This window comes from Lissotriton vulgaris, chromosome 9 (genome assembly GCF_964263255.1).
Source record: "Lissotriton vulgaris chromosome 9, aLisVul1.2, whole genome shotgun sequence".
NCBI classification, from domain to species: Eukaryota; Metazoa; Chordata; class Amphibia; order Caudata; family Salamandridae; genus Lissotriton; species Lissotriton vulgaris.
This window is the reverse complement of record NC_141697.1, coordinates 883,967,802-883,989,170: the sequence shown is the minus strand read 5'-3', so window position 1 is coordinate 883,989,170 and position 21,369 is coordinate 883,967,802.

The following is a 21,369-nucleotide window of genomic DNA, read 5'->3' as shown; positions in this document are numbered from 1 at the left end:
AAATGTATTTGGCCTGGTCCTTATCGATTATTTTTCAAAGTGGCCAGAGCTAAAAATTGTCGACAAAGTTGGCTCCACTCAAATTATTCAATTTCTTGATGAGGTTTTTTGCAGAGAAGGAATCCCCGCAGAGATTGTATCGGATAATGGTCCGCAATTTATAAGCAAAGAATTTTCGTCATTCATCCAGAGGTGTGGCATCGTGCACAAAAGGGTGTCGAATTATAATCCGCAAGCCAATGGTCAGACGGAACGCTTTAACCGTGTCATCAAAGAGTCTATTCAGCTGGCTGTTAAAAGCAATCTAGACTGGAAAAAAAACCTGCGTTCCACCTTACTGTCTTACCGCACCTCACCTAACTCCGTCACAGGGTTTTCACCCTTTGAATTGCTTAGAGGCAGAAAGCCTGGTTCCAAACTCCTGCCTTGGTGGATGAAAGTTAAGATACCTGCTGATCCTTCTGTAGATCCTGCTTGTGTTAAGGACAGAGTTTTGAGATATCAGGAAAGAATGAAAGCCAATTTTTTGTCCACTAAAAGCTCCGGTCAGAAGGTCAGAGTAGGTGATTTTGTCCGCGTGAAATTAGGCAGAGCTTTTGACAATAAGTGGAGTAAGTGGTCAAACCCTTGCAAGGTTATTGAAGTATTTTCAAAGGCTGTGAGGGTTGAGGATGGAAAAATATGGAATTTTAGAAGGATTTCTCTATGTAAAGGTTCAGATTTTTCTAATACTGAACCCTGTTCTGCACCATCCCCTTCTAATGATTGTACCACTGCTAAGCCTTTGTGCGACCAAAATGATGCATCTTTTTCTCCTTTGTTTAACTCTTTTGACTGTGAGAACCAAAGTGTTGATCGTGCTGTTCCTGTGCCTGGTAATTGCAGTCCGTCCATGCCTGACAATAGCAGCCAGATCACTGAACCATCTTCTAGCCATGTCGACGATCCTGTTAGTGGAAATGCTCCTATACCTTGTTCTGTGATTCCTAACGATGATTCCTCTCTTAGGAAAAGCATTCGTGTAAAACATACTCCTGTAAAGTTGCATGATTACTACCTTTAAGTTTTTTTTTTGTTTTTTTTGGTTTTTTTTAGGGGGGAAGGTGTGTAGTATTCCATTCCGTGCTTTACTCTCCTCTTATTCTTGTTCTTCCCTTCCCATGTTCTATTCAGAATTGTTTTGGTTCTTTCTACCTGGGGATTCTTAGGGATCCTTGGGAGTGCAATGTTCTACTACTATCAGTTACTGCTGTGCATCTGTTCGTGGTGGTTGTGTAAGCTGTCTCCAAGGAATAAACTGGATCTAACCATCAAGAAGTCTCTTTCTGATTACTACAGTGGCCCTCTAGGTGCTCTCCTTAGCCATGTAGGGGATTAAAGGGTCGATTTAATTGTTAGTGGAGAGGGAACTCGATCGCAACAACAGAGTTCCCTCTGCACAAACGCAGTAGTACCTCTGCCTGATTTATATGCGGGTGAACCATTTTTTTTACTACGATGGTGACTACTCCACCATAACCAAACCCTCTCTGATGGCCTTACAGAGTAAGATCCACGAGATCCAGCGAGGGTGCAGCTAGGTGCCAAGCGGGTGCTGAGCGTTGCGGGCGGTGTGCCATTGTCGCTCCCACCCCCCTCCTGTGTTCTATGGGGCGTGGATCTATTTCTTTACAAACTCCTAGGTTCCTCGCAAAAGAGGTAAAACCCCACTACTTATGAGTTTGTTTTTCTTCCTTTTGCACCAATTTTACACATAGTGCTATTTTTAACTTTCACGACCATTGGCAGGGCGGGCCTTAGCGCGCCCCTCCTGTCATTGGCACACTCGCTTACCGGTCCTGATGAAAGCCCAGTAAAGTAACACATAGAACGGGCAGAAACATGTTGACCTTCTCCACAGGGTAAACACCAGTATAAAGTAATTGGCTAGTTTCCCTTCACATATCTTGCTTTTAATATGTCAGGTTGACCAGTGAATAAAGTTTTTTTTTTTTTTTGGTACAACCTCTGACATTTTTAAACCTCAGCATTTTCACACTTCATCTTCACACAAAAACCTGCTCCGCAGTCTCCTGGCGTCGCAGCACACCGGGGAGGTATTCGATCTCTCCCGGTGGACCCGATGATGAAGCATGTCACCACTAGGGTGAGTGAGGGTTTCCTGAAAAAACAGTGTATTTTTTATTGAAATTGGTCTTACCACCGGACCATTCACAACTGGCCTCAGACTTCACGTGCGACACCCACCTCCTTTATATACTTTACCTTTACGGTCACTCTTCCTTTGATTACCTGTATACTGCTTGGGGACTAAGAGTGCCCTAAAACCCTCTCTCTCCTTTTGTTGATATATACTTACAGAGTAAGAGCCATTGGAGAACTCTCTGTAAATCCATCTGCCCAATTAGGATGGGCGGATATAAGGCCATTTTTTTGTGTTTGTCACTGCCAGACAAACCCTGGCAGTAAGGGACAGTAAAAAACAACAAACAAAACCTTGCCATGGGAAATGACTTTCATGGTGAGAGGGGCATTATCTTTTTTATTTTCAAAAAGAAAATCCAGCTTCGGAATTTTCTTTTTGAAAATTAAAGAGAAACCAACTTGTTGCAAGACTCCATCATGTTGTTGGAGCCCTGCACCAAACTGTGAAAAGCATTGACATAAACCACAGTGATGGCGGTTCTTGCCAATGCTTTATAAATGACTGTCAGCTTAGCAGTCATATATAAATTAGGCGGGTGGAATCTCCATCAGGGCGATAGAGTAATTTACTCTATCACCCTGGTGGAGAAACGAAACATCCGCCTATAATTAAATCAGACCCTAAATCAGGACACAGATCAATAGGATGGATGTGAATATCTTTTCACTTTGCCGAATGACACAGGAATTACTGATTCAGCTCTTGTGCATAGTTCATTTCCACATATATCTGGATTATGTACACTTATATTGTTTTATGCAATACATTAGACAGCATATAATCTGAAAAAAAACTTGTTACAAAACAGAGAAAGTCCTTTCTGATTTATGAACCAACGGATCAGTTTTGGTTAATTCGATAGTTATGGGACTTAGAAATCTTTGAAGAAAAAATCATAAGATCTGAAGACTATTACAATGAGTAGTTGGAAAGGAATGCACAGTAGGTGGAAAATTCACAACTGGCAATGTGGTGAAAATGATATGTACAAAGCAGTACGTTCTCTAACGTTATTCAATTCTAGTCTGAACTTTGGTCATGTAGGTTTTTAGCAAATATATGTGGACATTACATTGCCTTACAATGCAGTGGTGTTAAACAATTGTGTCTCAAGATGGCATGTGCGGACTGAGGTAAGTTCCACATTTCAGAATTGACTTAACACTGTTCAATATAGTTGGACAACCAGACAGATAGCTCAAACAAAGGGTATTGCCAAACGTTGGTTGTGAACCTGCAGATCTTGATCAGTGTGCCCTAGCTCTGCTCTATCAGCTGGATTGGGATAGAGTAAAAAGAAATGGTGTAAAACATGCAAAAGGCAAGGATGCACTTACACGTGTAATGTACTTGACACATCTATAATCAAAGTATCTGAGGCATATTGCATCCAATAAATAAAGATAAACTAGTGATTGTTATTTATCAGATACAACAAAGTACTCCAATTTCAACTTTCATATGTGAAAATAAGGCTTAACATTTAGAGTTTAGTGCTTACCACACCAAAATCCACATTTCTGGTATTTTCCAGGCATTTTACCCGAGTTAATATCAGCAGATTTGACCAGCTGATATTTACTGGGGAAACTGCCTAGGTGTAGTGTTTGCTGCCCAACTTCTGATTGCAATATGTGCGAAAACAGAAATTACAGCACATATCACAATTAAAAAGTGATGGTAATCAGACCCAACGTGTGTGCTCTACTACATCTTTGATCTGTGTGTGTGTGTTCATTTGTACCTCATTTGGCGCACAGTGGTTGGAGTGAGAAGATGGAAGAGGTAGTGTATGCAGAGTCAGTTGTCAAGAAACAAGAAAAACAGATAACTATATGCTGACTGACACATTCATACACAAGTAAATCATACTTATATTGTGACATTTAATCAGGGTTGATCAAGGATGGAGTGAAGTCTGGTGTGCCATTCCCCAAGACAGTATGACTCAAGGGAATATGGCTGTTTCAAGTGTGTCTGCTGCTCACAAAACACCCATGTCTCCAGAATCTTCTGTGCTAAATTAAACTGCATTCACTGACTGACAGTAGATGAAACTCATCTGTAGGATCAGGAAATTTGGCCTACACAAGAGTGAAGAGGCACTGGTGCTGAAGACAGATTGCACATCTAAGGAGTCCTACTATATGACTGGAGGTAACCATCTTACAAACGGGTTCTGGTTATGTGTACAGTTGGAAATAACCACTTTAAACAAGACAAGCCAGAAAAGGTATAATCTCTTGAAGTGTCTGTGTCCCAATACATTCACCCCAAGTTATATTTTGAGATTTTAATGTTGCTCTAGACCTCGTGGTAGACCACACTTCAAAGTTTACACATATGAGAAAGCAAAGGTTGTGGAAGGCGCTAAAAGGTTTATGAAAAAAGTAAATCATTTTAGATATTTGGTGAGTTAAAAAGTCCCAAAATAATGGTTTCTCCCACTACTCTGAGAAATATGGACAGCACTCACTCTTACTATGAATTAATGGCCATTCAGGCAAAATGATAAAAAAAACTTGATCAGATGATCATAAGATCTTATTTGATAAAGGGTTACTACAGGAGTTTATACATGAATTCAGCCTATTTTTCAAGACACATGATGATACTGCAAATCCAAAAATAATATGGGATGCCTTAAATCATATCTACACCGTGTCTTAACAGAGATCTCTTACAGATTTGCCTAAATACGTTAGGAGGAGTAGTGTCAACCGGTAGAGGAATTGAACACAAATGCAGACAAATTATTGAATGAGAGAGTAAATAAATAAGAAAAACCTAATGTAGCTAAAAGATAAAATCCTTCAGTAAAAGTCCAAATAGAGGTTACCAATGAGACTGCCCTCCTCACAGAAATTGAACAGGTGAGAAAAGTGTTTTAGAAATTGTGCTGGAAATGTTTTCTCATAATCCAAGCACTAAATTGAAGACTAGATTAGGGAAGAACTTGGGGCTTCTATGTACAAAAAGGTGTTATACCTTCAGTGTCAGATATAGATGTGTTGCTGGAAGCAGTGGAACTTCTGTCTGTCTGAAGGAGCAGGTTGAGAAATTAGTAGATACCATCAGACAGTAGGAAATTGATTTTGCGATTAAAGAGCTGATGGAAAGGAAAGTGGCTCGATGAGATGGGCTTCCATTAGAGTTATTCAACCTCTTCATCCAAGCCATAAGGAGCCACTTCAGAAACTTTACAACTTTATTCTAGAAGGAGGAAAATTCATTGGACAAAGAAACTCTCTCAATGACCCTAAACCCAGCAAGAAACAAAAAAAAAACGACAAAATTAGAGACACATTTGAATCTTGAATGCAGATGGCAAGGCATTTGCTAGTATTATCTTTGAATGATTAAGCAATTCCTTCCTTCATTAATCCACAATAATCAAAAGGAATTTAGTCCAAAAATCATATGACAGATCTTGTTCATAGCTTAATGTGAGAAAATGAACTATTTTAGAATGCCTCTTGTTGTACTGCTGACAAAGTGTTAAAAAGAGAATTTGTATTAAGATATCTTAGATTGTAGGATAGTTAATGCATCTCATTTATATTTAATACAGGATTTAAGGTGTTAAACAAAGTATTGTGCTGTGTTGTATTGTGCCTTGTGAATAAAAACAAAAAACGCGTGATGAACGGTAGCATAAATAGATATTTCTCCTCATGGGAATGTGCAGCAAGTACTGTCTCTTGCAAGTTTGCTGACCAGGGAAGATATGAGTTTTATAAAATAATCTGAGAAAGTCCAAGGAATTTCTTTGAAAATGTCACACTAGTGGACATCAATACATGTTCAGTTAACCGTTCTTTGATTCATCTATTCTGTGACATTAAATAAAGGTCAGCATAAGTATAAACAAGATTTCTGAGTAGAATTCATATTGAACATTTCATGAAGATCAAAACAGATTTTTAAATTGGCAAATGAGGAAAAGAATTAGCTATTTGTGTGTCAATATGAAAAATAATAATTAATAAATAGAAAACAATACGCTTGCGGACAGTAAGATACATTCAATACCTACACCATGACAGTAAAAGTTTGTGTACGTATCAGACAATTTTTTAACTGTTTAACTGTATTTTTATTTTGGCTAGCAAACACATACCATTGCCTACAACTGACTGGCCAGTGAGGATCTAACAAAGTAAAGGTAAACTATGCAGCATAAGTCCCGACCTTCCCGTACGACAGCCACCCCTGTAGTCTATTTACTAGTATTGTTGTTGCCATTTTTGGGTTTAGAAATTATTTGTGAAATTTCATGAGGATTCTTTTGGAGAGGCATATCTTCAGATTAACCTGTATAGAACTTGAGAGACTTCATCCAGGATAAGACTTTCTGCTCTGAGGTAGCACGGGCATATAAGCTCCCTAAAGTTGTGGACCAAGATTTGTATATATAGTTTCCAATATCCTTCCTTGGCCTTTAGTTTGTTTTCCATGGGTAGTGCTAATCTCTCCATGGCTAGGACTTCCCTTATCCGGGTTATGCATTTAGAGACTGTAGAAACAGTTCCTATTCTAGGAAGCTTTGTAGTTTGACTACTATGGTCATAGTTAGCAGCTCATTCCTAAGATATTTCAGTAATTGTTGTCCATCATAGAGATGTTCTAGTAGAATAACATTTGATTCCCTCAGAATCAGGATTTCAATTGATGTATTTAGTTTGTTTATGATTTCCTCCTAATACCCCCCAACTAAGGACAGGACAAAAGTACGTGGAAAAGAGTCAGAAGAGCCACACTCCCTTTTGCATCTATTATTTTCAGAGGCGCCCACCTAGCAATCTTTTGCATATGTTAAAATTTTGTATTGTGTTTCACGTTGGTGAACATCGGTAGCAAATGCCAATGTCCTGTCAAAAAGGTTAGCCAATACTTTTGGAGTTAATTCCTGCCACAGTCTTTGTTCCCATCGGTTTTGCCCCATTGTTTTAGGATCATTGGCGGCATCAGTCAGTTATTTGTAGAGCGCAGAATCAGGGCTCTATCTTGCAGCCCGTCTTATAACCATCTCTCTAGTCCAGTAAGTCATGTAGATGCTCTTTCCTTCATTGTATGGTGTAATACCCAGTGTCAAAGTTTAATAAGCAATCTCTTGGAATCTTCCAACCAGAGTATCTGTTGATTTGCAAAGACAAGGACGACCAGTAGATGTTTTTCCTCCCACCGTACCATAAATAGTTGGGAAGTAAGTTCAGGTATAAACTCAAGGGGATATTCACAAGGACTTATCTCCGATTTATCCCCACCTTAACGCATCAAAAATGGAGATAGAATTAACACCCCATTCACAAGCTGGTGCAAACTGCAGACATCGCCTGTATTCCCGCGATAACTGCCCCAAAATGTATCTCCACGGTGGACACCACCAACAAAACTTAATAAGATGCAGATTAGGCGTTCCCGTGCAAAAACACACGAAAAAAACCACAACACCACTTTCACAACGAACTGCATGATCTGCAATGCGAACCAAAAACAGGCGATAAGCCGCAGTCGCAGCAGGGAATTAACACCTGCCTTTTGCTGGTGTTAAGCAGGACGACTACCTGTAGCATAAAAGGGTGCCCAGCCAAGAGCCACACCTGAAGACCCACAGATGCCATGGAGACAATGATCATGCAATGCCGATACCCCTATGCTATAGCTGGATTCCCTCACGTGTCAGGGATAAACAACTGGACACATGTACCCCGTGCCACCTGCACACACTGCACACAACTACCACAACAGAAAGCACATGCATACCATGAATGTGCAAGCAATAGTGGACCGCCCGAGACGCCTCAACAATGTTGTGGCCAACTCCCCAGACAGAGAGCAAGATACTCACATCTCCCGACAGCCCATCATCACCCAGCGCTCCCAGGATGGCACACATGAAAATGCAGTGCTCTTTGGTAAGTCCAAAATAAACACACCACACACCTCCAGCCAACAGTCAAGCAACTCACGACACTGCCAATGGGCACCCAGCACATGCTAACTGACCAGACACGACAACAAAACTCCATTGGGAATCCGGCCTTGCCATGCCCAAAACCCAGCCACGGCATGGCACCACAGACACACAATAGCAGTATGGGAGGAGGGGCATGGAGCAGGCATGTGTGAGAGCGGTAATTGACTAATGAATGTGAACGTACCCAATGTCAGGTGTGGTGTGGAGGTGCCGGACAGACGACATACTGCAAACCACGGAAATGGCCATATGGTGATCAATTGCTGGTGCATGGAGTGTAGTGGCCAGTGAATGCTACCATGTCCCCAAAGGCTGTGGGGCAGAATGCAGACATGTTGCACATTACGTCCCCCTCTGCATGCGCGTGCATAGTGGGTTTGACCTGCGTTTGCCAGGCCTGCATAGGGGTGGGAACAAAAAGCTGTCACATGGGTCGTGGTTCTCATTCGGAATGGACAACGCATCTTTCAGCCCGCAACGAGTCCTGTGCCGAGCGCGATGGGGCCTGCATCCCTGTGCACCTGCTGCACCTCGGGCTGCTGGTCCCCAGACCTGCCATGCCTGCCCCAGCGTACCAACGAGGCTCCGCTCACCTGCCAACATGACGTGTGTCAAAGAGGGCCCACAACGTGCTAGTGCAATCTCCAAGCACCAGTCCGTGACCTCTGCAACATCTGCAGACCATCGCTGCCCCCCCTGACGCTGGCCCACATTACTCCTTTCTCATTTACATACTCCACCGGCGTCCTCTTTGACCCAGTAGGTCCCACATGTGGAACTGTGTCCTGAGTCCTGAATGACAGTGACCCCAAGTTCGTGGCAGCGGCCACAGCACTAGACTCCCTTTGATCAGAGAGGCATAATTCCATATGGCAGGCCTGAGACACGTGGTGCCACTAACCCTGGTGCAACAAACCCTGTTCAACGCCAGCAGGCGACTCGTCGTGCCACTAACCCTGTTCAACACAAGCCAGCGACACGTGGATAAGGGCTCAAGCCTACCCTGCAGACCAGTAGGTCCCACATCCAGCACTTAGTCGTTAATCATGAATGGCAGAGTCCACACCAGTGAACGCATGGAGCGGAGTAAGAGGAAGATGCGGCTCAGTCCGGACGAAAGCCGGGACAGAGTCAAGGAAGTGATCGAACACTATCAACAACTGACCTGGTGCCATCAACCCTGTTCACCGCAAGTCTGCGTCCCGTGGTGCCACTGAACCTGAACTACACAGGCCGATGGGGCCATCCAACCTAAGCTGGTGACAATCGGTGAATGGCCCGTGCTGACCGCTGCCTCAGGCCTACACTGCGGTTCAGTAGGTCACACTTGTGGAACTGTGTCTTGGGTAAGATGTGGAGGAGTCTACACAATTGGACACATCTCATCGAAGGCGGCATCCCCTAACAGCACTGGTGCCACTAACCCTGTGCGCAGTGAGTCATGGACACTATCTGGTTGGACCTTGGTGGCGTCTGAGTCCATGGCCTGGTGGTTTCCTGCATCTTCATTTGGCTGGACCAGACTTGGTGTCCGACATGTGTCTGTTCCATTCATCTCCACCATAGTGACTGTTTCAGCGTGGTCCTGCCCTCTGCATCATGCCCTGGGGGTACACCTTCCACTGTCCATGAGACACTCTGTGACAAGCTCCTTTTACATCTACGAAAACCTGCTCTACATTCGTGACCCTGCCCAAGTGCCCCGCAAGTCAGCTTCCTGTGGCGGTAGGCCCGTGCAAGATGCTGTGCATCCGGGCCACTAACTGTGTGCAACACAAGGTATGGGGACTTTATGGTTGAATGGTTGTATCCTTTATGATGTACACTGTTGTTGATTTCTGACTGCACCAGGCAGCCCTTGCCGGCTGGTGTGCACACACCCCACACACATCCAACACAGGTATCACTCGGTATGTGTGCCTGCTAATAAATGTGGCCATGCGCACGTGCCCGTAGCCATTCACACCATCTGAGCAAGTGTGTCCGTGTGGTCATTGTGTCAGCATGATGGGCACGGGCCCTGCAACATCACAGTGTGCTGTCTTCAGTGGACGTTACCATGTCAACTCAGCGTTGGCAGTGACCCTGGACATGTAGCTTCGCACGCACCCCCCTGCATGCACAAGTGGCATGTGCTGGTCCGGCGTTCATCAGGTCAGCGCAGGGGTGTGGTGATTCAACAGGGGGAGCAGGGCATGGTTCGGACCTGGCCTTGGGCAGGAAGTGCGGTAAGTGTGTCTCTGTGTTGGGGCTGTAGTTGCCACCACTGCCACAGTAGTCAATGTTACAATGTAGCATGCACCAGGAGGGCGGACCTGCACGTACTGGGACATGTAGGAGCGCAAGACCACTTGGGGTCTTGGCACATGGATGCCAAGTGTTATGTGTATCAGCCCTGCAGATGCATGAGTCAGTTGCCTGGCCTCATTTGCAGCGCGATCACAGCCAGCCCTGGGCTTTACACCTCTGTCCACCCTGTGTGGTCCATTGGCCTACATTCACGTGGCCGCACACCTTCAAAGGCCAGTGCCACAGTGTTCCCAGGGTCACAGACATCCCACCACACCCACGACCGGCCTCTGTACATCTCCTGTATGCATACAGATGGCGAAGTTACTGTAGGGATGAAAGGTCCTTTGTCTGAACTATCAGGCAGTAGCACATCTGCAGCTTCAAGCAGGAACTTGCATGTGGCCAGCCCCCCCTAACAGATACAATAGCAGTTGCTTGCGACTCCCACACTACGCACTGCCCGACGTGAGACTAACGTGTACACATCCCACATGCAGAAGTCCTTGGTCCTAGTTGACGTGCATGAAATGGCCTTCACACATACTCCCACCCCACCCCAGGTCTGCACCCGTTGCACACAGGCACTGCTCATTGCACCGAGCTATGCCATTTCATCCAAAGGACTGGCGCAGGGCAAGCCAGTGCCGCTTCAAGCAGAGCCACTGATGCAATGGCAGACCATTCCGAACACATGCTCGAATCCAGTCACTTGGACCTATACCGTGCACGTCTGCTGCATGTACTGGGCGCACTGTCATTGGCCGTCTTGCAGATCAGTTTTCAGGCTGAACTTCCGCCTTGCGGATGTCACCTGTGTTCAGCCTATGTTGCATTGTTGCTCGTGCATATTCGAGTGGTCCATGGATGTCTGTCTCTCCAACGTAACGGTAGTTGACCTGGATTACAATGTGTGTGGGTGCCCCCTGTTGGCCCACGACCTGGAGTGTCACTGTGATGCCCGTTTATGGCATGCATGGATGTTTGGCTTGCAGGCTGGAAACTGGACCTGGGAGATTGCACGAGTCCTCGTGTGCAGTGAGCACATTGAGCCACTACTCGATTGGGCTTTGGTGCACATTGGGTCCAGTGGTTGGAGTCAGCACATCTGTCCAGGTCAGGTGATGGATTACGTTGACGACATGTCAGATGTGGTGGGCGACGATCGCTCAATGGAGATGTTGGCCTATGCAGCTGCACTCACGTTCATGGACGAGTGACAAGGTACCTGCAGCCACAACTGGATGTGACCCATTGCAAGTGTTCCGATGCCTGGTTGCATGTTGTGAATCTGGTCCCATGTCCCAAGACGACAGTGGACATAGCTGTATTGGCCTGGACTCATGATCCATGCGCGGACAACCGAAGCAGGTTGCACTGACTTGTGTTGGTGATGGACTCCCCTGAGGTGGAAATGGGCGTTTTCCTACGTTCCTCATTCAGACATGCTGCTGCATTGGTCTGCATATCGTGGCACTTCTCTTGGCCGTACTGACACGCACTTGTTGATAAAGTTTCCGCACTTTCACTTGTCTCCAACTGTGTTGTGTCTTGATTTGTATGCCAATGTGTGTGTCACAGACTCTCTGGCTCCCTGCCATACATGCATTGCTACCCCATCAGGACTGTGGGTTTGTACTTGTGCATTGTCATGTCCCTGTTTCATGCTATCCAGATGCGTATGGCTGTTTATGGGCAACAGGCGGGTGCACTTGTGTCCTGTGTTTGGTTGTGCAAATGTTCGTGTTTGTACCACATTCTGTTCAATGTTGGGGTGCTCTGTTTCCTTTGTGTGTGTGCTTCATTGTGTGTGAGATGTCCCTTCAGATCTGATTTGGCTCACCCTTCTCCCTTTCAGGCAGAGTGGTTTTCACTTCTGTGCTTCTTCAGAGGTGTGATGTGTCTGTGTTGTGTGACTTGTGCTCTTGGTTGGTGTTGTTACTCTTGGGCATGGATTGTCTGCAGTTGTGCTGTGCTTAATTGTGCATGTGTGCCATTGTGCCCATCTCACCCCGTCCCCCCAGTCCATGCTGGTTCCTCTACCTGTTGCTGTTGTGTCTGTTGTTTTTGGCAGTTTCTGGTCCCGAGTCCTGCCACCGTCTCCAGACTGATGTGGTGGACACCATTTCCACCATGTCATCCAGCTCCTGGTGTGGCACTGGCCTCCCACCTCCGGTGTGCATTGCTGCCTTCTTGTTGTCGGCGTGTTTATGATTGTTTGAGCATTTGGCCTCATTCCGGATGTTCTGGTTTTCTTCCATTATCCTCCTCCTCTCTCAGGCTGCATTGACCTTGTCCAAGATGGCCTGCCATGTACAATGTTTTGTTGCCAATGGGACTTGTGGGGTTGAATACTGGCTCGGGTTGCCTCCATTGTGCTTTGCTGTTGTTTTCTGTTTGGTTTGTCTTTTTTTTCAGACTTTTGTTGTGCTTATTCCCGCCTGCCATGTGTGTCGGGGGCCTGGCGGTGCTTATCCCTGCTTTCCTCATCACAATGGGCTCTTCGCATGTTTTTTTGCGTTGAGGTTTGTCTTTTTATCTCGGTCGAGGTGGTTGTATCGTAGACATTGGCCACAGTTTCGGCAGACTATTGCATGGTACCGCCTTGTTGTGAATTCTGGGTTATTTTCCCATGATAGGCTGCGATGTGTAAAGGTGCATTAGCATTTTTTGGTGATGTTTAGCACACATTCTTGTGAATATACCCCTTAGTGTTATATGACATAGGCATAAAAGATGTCAGGTAGGAGCTGAACTCCATTCTCTCAGACACTTTATCCAGATCGCAAAAGTGACTCTAGTCACTGGTGATGATTAGAGTTCCCAACTTGGTTTCTTTGAACTGTGGAAACTGCCATAATGAAGTGCTTATTATGAGGTGCTCGATGAAGCACCCCTGTTTTGATGTCTCTTTTTCTCGCACTCTATGAGGAAGCGGAGTTGAGGGGCCTGGTAAAATGAGATGGTATGGGGAACTGTCAGTTCTCTGTCAGCCCTCTGTGTTGCTGTCTCTAAAGAATGTTAATTACATTTACATGGAGCTTTGTTTATCCAAATAAAATAGTTTTGGAGCCAGTACTAGTAGTGCTATCATTTGGAATAACTAAAGTATCTGGGGTAAAATCATCATCTTTATCACCACTATTCTCTGCGGCCAAGAAAACGACTTGTTGAATTATTTCTGAAGATCTCATATAAGATCTCAAATTTGTGCTGCATAGCTTAGGGAACTACCAATTAGAATCACTGGGTACATTCTCTTGTCTGAAGACCAGGAGTTAGGGATTAGTTAGTTAGGACTGTGACTCTTTTGTAGAACTTCAGAGTCTTTCAGGACAAAGAATATTCAAAAAAGACAAAGTTAATGTTGCAGCCTGAGTTTTTTTTGGATTTATGAATTTTCTTTGTCCTGAAGGACTCTGAATTATTAAAAAAGAGTCACAGTGATATACAAAAATTACAGAAAAAATAAAGGGAATTATCTTTACACAGAGTATTACTTTTTTTTACCTGTCCTGGCACATCTCTAATTCTTTAAAGTGTGCAGGGGCGTGCCCAGCATGTTGTATCTCATGGGAGTCCTATAAACAATGGTGTCCATATCTATGTTTAAGTTGCGACCTAGCACTAGGTTGTTGTGAGAAAGATAGAACATTTTAAACATCAGCATTATTAATTCTAAATTGCAATGATGTGGGCTGATCCATATATAGATAGATGTAGAGATTAAAGGCTGTTATGCTTTTAAAATGAAGCACACTACTACAAAGATCAAGTGGCTAATTTACAAGCCCCTAGTGCCTCATGTGCATCACTTTCAATATGGGAAAAGTGAGACACCGGTGGCACAAGGGGTTTGTAAATAAGCCCCCAAGTATATATTTAATCAGATATTAACTTTAGAGCCTGTGACTGCCATCATTGAGTATGCTGAACACGAGTTCGCAAAATAGGGTGCTCAACAAAAGTCACAGAAAGTTCTCAGTGCAGGAATCAAAATAAATAAATATCTATGTAATTGAGAATTAGCAGATACGATGGGTATAAAACTATTGCGGCCTGACTGAAAGACATTTTAAAAAGAATGCATGTTACTAAAAACACAATCTGGAAGGAATTCCATTGAACAGGAAGATGATATAGATGTGTGCTGGAACTTGACGCCACTAAGAGAAAAAAAAAAGCTGTTCCAGCATACATTCATTAATATCCCAAGAAAATGCTTTCTTCACTTTCAAACACCTTGGGTTCGATTCCGAATCGGGAAAAACCGCTCCGAATAGCCGTTCGGAGCGTTTTTCCTGTACGAATCGTACCCTGCAACGTCCCCCGTACGTACGACGAAGTACGATTCGTACCAGGAGCTGGGCTCCGTACGAATTGTACAGAGACCGTATGAATCAAATCCCCGTACGAAAGTCCCTCGGAACCCGCTGTACGCGACATCTGTACAGTTCGCGGCTGGTTTTTCCTACCCTGCCAGTACGATTCATGTCGGGTACGCACTGTACGACCCTTTTTCTACGGGAGCTGAAAACAGCTGTAACAGCAGAGTTCGCCCCGAAACAGGTACGGAACGGCACCCCCGGGTACGGTGCGTACACCCCATGATTGCAGGGGTACGGTGCGTACCCCTGCGATCACCCTTCGATCATGGGGTGTATGCACCGTACCCCATGTTCGCTGGGTGTACGGTGCGTACACCCTACGATCGCAGGGGTACGGTGCGTACACCCCATGATCGCAAGGGTACGCACCGTACCCCGCGATCATGGGGTGTATGGACCGTACGGTGTGTATGTGATTGTGTGCTTTTCCATACGAATTGCCCTTACCTGACGTGGACCGTATGAATCGCGTCCACATATCCCGGTCCGGATCGTACTCGTTGGGTCGTACGGCATGTTTACGATTCGTACGGAGAGGGCTCCGGATACGAATCGTACGGACGTTTTTTTTCCAGGATCGTAATCAACCCCTTTATCTTTCAGTACTGATACAAATACATTTGAATATCGACTTTAGTCCACTTAGAGAAATTGATCCATTCTCATTTCAAGAAGACGGATTAACTCTAAAATGTTGAAAAAGTGGGAAGGTAACTCTCTCATCATCTATTCCTCTCTTCTCAATCCATACCGTCCGATGATATTTGGTTTTATTCTTAATTGTACTTGTTTTCTACAAGTAGCTATCTCATTATGACTGTATTAAAACCCACCCCTTTTCCCTCCTCTTATCTTTGTATCCCATAATAACAATAAAATACTTTTCTTTTTGTTTAAGAATTTTTATTAGGTTTCAAGAGAAAAAAATATATATATATATACAGCAACTATGAAAATGCAAAGATAATCACAAGTTATGAACCATAGTGCTGAACAATAAAATGATTGAAGAATATAAATATAAAAATACAATATGGGAAAAGAACAATAGAAAGCGAACAGTGGAAGGAAAAGGAAGGAAAAGAAAAGAAAAGAAAAAGAAAAAGGAAAAGAAAGAATGGAAAGATATAAGATAGAAAAGTGATTTAATGCATAGGTGCATGAGAAGAAAGATAAGTTGTAAAAGGTAACCAAAGAAGGTCAGATTTAATATTTTGCGAAAGAGTAAGAGAAGAAACAGTAGCAATTCTATGTTCATCACATATAAAATTCCACCAAGTTAAGGAAGAAATTTTGGAATTATCTTTCCAGGACGATAAAATAACTTTGAATGCTAATGCAATAAAAAGGTCAAATAGTGAGGAAATAGAGAAGGAATCTGCAACAGTAGGTGAAGAAGAACCTAGAAAAACATTTTGTAGCGAAAGAGTAAAATCACAGTTAAAAAAGTTCATACAAATGGTCCAAACAGATTTCCAAAATATCAATACATTAGAACATTCATATAGTTGATGACACAAAGTGCCAGTCGCATTAGAAAAAGACCAGCATAATGGGGAAGAGGAAGTGGAAAACTTGGAAATATAAACAGGTGTAATCACAACTCTATTGTAAATAAAATACAAGGATTGGGTTATATGAGCAGCAGGAGAAACTCTAAATAATGTAGTCTACAATTTGTCCCATTTCGAAATAGGAACAGAAACGTCCAAATCAGTTTCCCATGCAACTTCAATAGGAGACTTAGGTCTTTCAGTAACATGTAATGACAATAAATTGTAAACAATAGCTACTTTAGGTCTTTGTGTCGTAAATAAACTATATAACGGAGTAGGTGGAGTGAGAGAGGGTGTATCAACAGGGATATCAAAAGAGGCAATCTGTAATTGCAAAGTATCTGAAATTACAGTATATTCATGCAAACATGAACTAGATAATTGAAACAGTGCCTGCATCTCAACAAATGGAATAACAGAGTTTTGGTGAAGTAGTTGTTGCACAAAGATAATACCCTTCTCCTACCAATATTTGTAATAGAACGATTTACCTTTATATTTAAGGGATTTGTTGTACCAGATGGTGGAGGATAAAAAACATTGAAAAGGAGTTCGACCAGAGGTGAAAGTATTGTATAATAAAGGCTGGGAATATTTTAAAATAGGGTTGTTGGATGCAAAGGTACAATTTTACATATACACTACATTCTGAAAAGAAAAATCTTTTAACAAGGAACGCTCAAAAGCAATCCACCTAGGAATAGGATTATCAGCAAAATCATAAACTAGAGCAAATGCTTGTCTAATTAAGAAGGCCGAATGATAAGCTTTAAAACTGGGAAAACGTACACCACCTTCAGATTTAGGATGCATACATTTTGCTAGAGCAATACGTGGGTGTTTCTTATTCCATAAAAATTGTGAACAAATAGAATTAATTAAAAAAAATATGATAAGGGAATATGAATAGGTAACATAGATACTGTATATAATACGTGTGGTACAATCATCATTTTGATGGTGTCTAACCTCCCCCACCAGGAGAGGAATAGTGGAGACCAAGTGAGGAGGAGTGATTGGAGTTTAGTGATTAATGCATTAAATGTAAACTTAATTGTGTTGGGCAGGGAAGTAGAAAACCAAATACCGAGATACTTGATTTTAGTGGGGCACCAAGCAAAATTAGTATCAGAAAACATATATTGATAACATAAAGAATTTAGGGGTAAAACTTCAGTCTTAGAGAGGTTCTACATATAGCCAAAGATACTCGAATACTGTTGTGAACGTATCTAGGACCCTAATTAAATATTCCCGATGTATGCCCTTATGTGGTTATAACAAATCATATCCTTATAAAGGCATAAGAATCATATCCATATTTAGTCATAGCCAATGCAGTCCAAATACGGCAAGGCTACTTCCCTAGACTCCTAGAAAGTACAACGCGTTCTTTAAACAAACCAAACCTCCAGCAGCCAGGGAATTCCCCCTGCTTTTGTTTTGATTTGTCCTAGAACTCCTGAGAGTCCTGAAAGAACTGCCAGTTCTTAGTGATAGTTCCTAATGATGTCTTTTGTCCAACCTTACATCAAACACGGCACTTTCCAGGTATAAATATACCAGATTTTGCCTTAAGCAACACACAGTGGTTTGGAGCAGAGCGGCTATCTACTTACCCAAAGCCCAGCTGATGCGAGTGTCGAAGGAAGCCGTCCCTCCCATTTGACGCACTGAGAAAGACGCTGTCTTTTCTCCTGCCGAGAAAATCCAGCTCCAGTGTTTCCAGTCACCCTTGCGGGTTACTGGGAGATCGAGTCCTGAGAACTAGATACAAGACCTCCTTCATCATAAAACCAAGGTATGGAGCTGATTAGATCCTTAGAGAATTCTTGATTCAGATTCTTGGCAAAACTAATTTAACTTAAACTGCAACTCCCTTACTCCTTCCCACGTACTAGGCTTAGGTTAGGTACACTGGGGTAGGCGTAATCTAGAAGCCAAACTAGTCAAACTTTTATCTTTGTATGTATTGTATATATTTTATCCGTTTTAAGTATCATATGGCTCAGAAACCATATCAATGCTTTTACAGTATTATTTCATAATACTCCTTTTACTGTACGCACTTTACTTTATGATAAGTATTGCAATTGTGGCAATTCACTTCTCTTGCATGAGAAAGAAGACTGCTCAATAAATAAAACCTTTTATTGAAAACGCCCGTCTCTCTATTTCTCTGCACTCTGGTGAAACTAAGCATGCACGATTAACTGAGTGAAATAGCTATCTATTGTTTTCACACGACTCTGGAGATATACTCCTTATTCTGGAGGGAGCAAAGTTGTCATGTTTATGCGGTTGTCAGAAACTAATCCCTTCTTGTCTAAGCAGGGAAGTTAACTCCTCCCTGTTCATTCGAGAAAGTTTCTAGTGACCTCGGAGCTAGCTGGCATACCTAATTAAGTCTAACATATTCAGTAGAGACCTAGTCGACCTCAGTCCTACGTCTAAACTGCCGTTTATGTTATTCCAATGCACAGAGCCTATTGGGAATATAGGAACTACACTACATGGCGCCCAACGTTTGGTAAGGCGATAATCTAACGCAAGATACTATAGTAACTCAGTCGTGCTTTTCACACAGACCCCTTTTTCCCGTAAAAACTCCAACAGACGTCTGGAGTGGGTGAAAGGTTAATATCCGCCAGAACTTAGTAGGAAGAGATTCCTATGTATTAGTTTTTGGTTTAGTCAACGTTGAAGGATACAGTGTTCCAAAATATTGTGCACCTAATCTTTGTTTCATCAAAACATGCTCGGCAAACTTTCTGTCAGTAAAAATGTCAGACAGTGAGGACGAAAGGGAGAGAGCTAGACTGGCAGCTCAACTCGTAGCGGATGACACAACTGTCCAAAATACCGACCCGGATGCAATAATCATCCCGGTCAATATAAGAAAAACCATATTTATAAAACTTATAGAGAATGGAGTATCATCAAGGGGTGGTACAGTCGTATTTGTGGTAGAGGCCCATGAATATCGGCAGACAGAGGTATTCTATTCCTGGATAAATTTTCCAGCAGCACATGCTGTAACACATGAGTTCCACTACTACAAAATAGCGGAATCTCCAGAGGAATACTCTCCTTTCGAGGAAGTTGAAATTCCACTAACATACCAAGAGCATCTGCTCTGGTTTAATGGCGCCCTAAAACATCAAAATCGTTTCGTTTCAAAAACTTTATTCGATTCAAAACAAAAGAATCATAAAAGTTGAACAATTACATTTACAAACATAATTTAAAATTCATTTTTAAAGAGAGTCTTACAGTTATAACACTATAAAATTCATTAGTTAATATAATCACAAATAAAGCCCATAGTTTTACTTTCAATTAATTCAGATGGTTCATGAATTCTTCGTACCGGGGTATATATTAGAGGGCAGGTAAGATAAGTAATAGAAAATCACAATACAACAGTATACGATATACATGATCAAAGGGTCAGCTTCTTGGGGCCATATTTAGCCATACCGTTTTCTAATCAAGAGTGACACTTGTATAAAGTTTAACATTGCACAACAAACACCAGATGATGACAAAGATAATAAATAATCATAACCCTCTTTGTAATGGCATGGTTGTTTTTCCTTGAGGATCGGCTTAATAAACCTGATTCTCGGGTCGTTGTATAGAGAACAGAAAAGAACAATATGCATCGTGCTTTGGCTGTCTTTGTTATTACAAGGACAGGGGGGCAGTTTCTCGCACCAGCCCCCCTGTTTAGGAAACGCATAAAGGAAGTGCAGGGTGTGTAACCTAAACCTTGTCAAATAAAATCGCCATTGCACATGATTTGTGAAGGTTAGATAAAACTGGTGCTGCAAAGTGGCCTTAGGAACATAAGGGCTAACCAGGGAGTTCGCAAGCGGTGATTTCCAGTAATTTGTTTTAATTACAGTTTTGATATCTCCCTGTATATTTTTGGGATTGTCAAATATATCTCCCAAGCCTATTCTATGGAGCATTTCTTTTACATAAGATAGCCAGGGGATCTGATTCATATTTGCCAGTTCTAAGCAGTCCCGGAGGATATCTCTGGTAAGCTGTAAGTCCTCTGATAGCCATATTTTGCCCCATAACAATAAAGGGGAAAGGCGAATGATGTCACTCACATAGGTTAGACCTATTTCGTTATGGGCAAATCTGTTTGAAGAGCCTGATGGAATAGCCAATACACGTTTTAAAAATGTATTCTCCATAATCTGTATCGTGTCAGGGCTATCGGTCCCCCAAACCCCTGCCCCATAGGTAGCAACCGACAAACATTTAGCTTTGTACAAGGTTTTTAGATGTATGACAGGTTTTTGGCCTAATTTGCCACAGAAACGAAACAGACCCTCTATTGAGCGACTAGCACTCTGAACTCGTGTCTTCATTAACGGGGCCCAGCTTAGTTTGTTGTTGAAAAGGTTTCCCAGATAATTAAAATTTTCAACCTTTTCAATAATGGAGTTACTTACTACAAACTTTCTACTTTTGGTGCCCTTTGGGCCACAGACCATAACAAAGGATTTGGCAAAGTTTACCTTGAGGTCTAGGTCCAACATAAATTTGTGGAAGGCATCAAGACAATGCTGCATACTATTTGCTGTGAGTGTCATGAGTACCGTGTCGTCGGCGTAAGAAAGCATTGGAATGCTCCTGCCGTTGACCTTTGGGAAATCATGACAGTGGTCCAACAGATATTTTTCTAGACCATTAGTGTATACAAGAAACAAAAAAGGAGCTAATATGCATCCTTGTCGGACGCCCTCAGTTGAGAGGATAGACTTAGTTTTCTCTCCCCCTGGCCCAAACCTTATGGCTACAGTAGTAGATTCATGGAGTCTACGGAGCAAAGTGACCAAGGGTTCCTCGAAACCCATGACCTCCATCATTTGCCACAGCTTGCTCCGACACACAGTGTCAAATGCACTTGAGAGGTCCATGAAGGCAAGATGA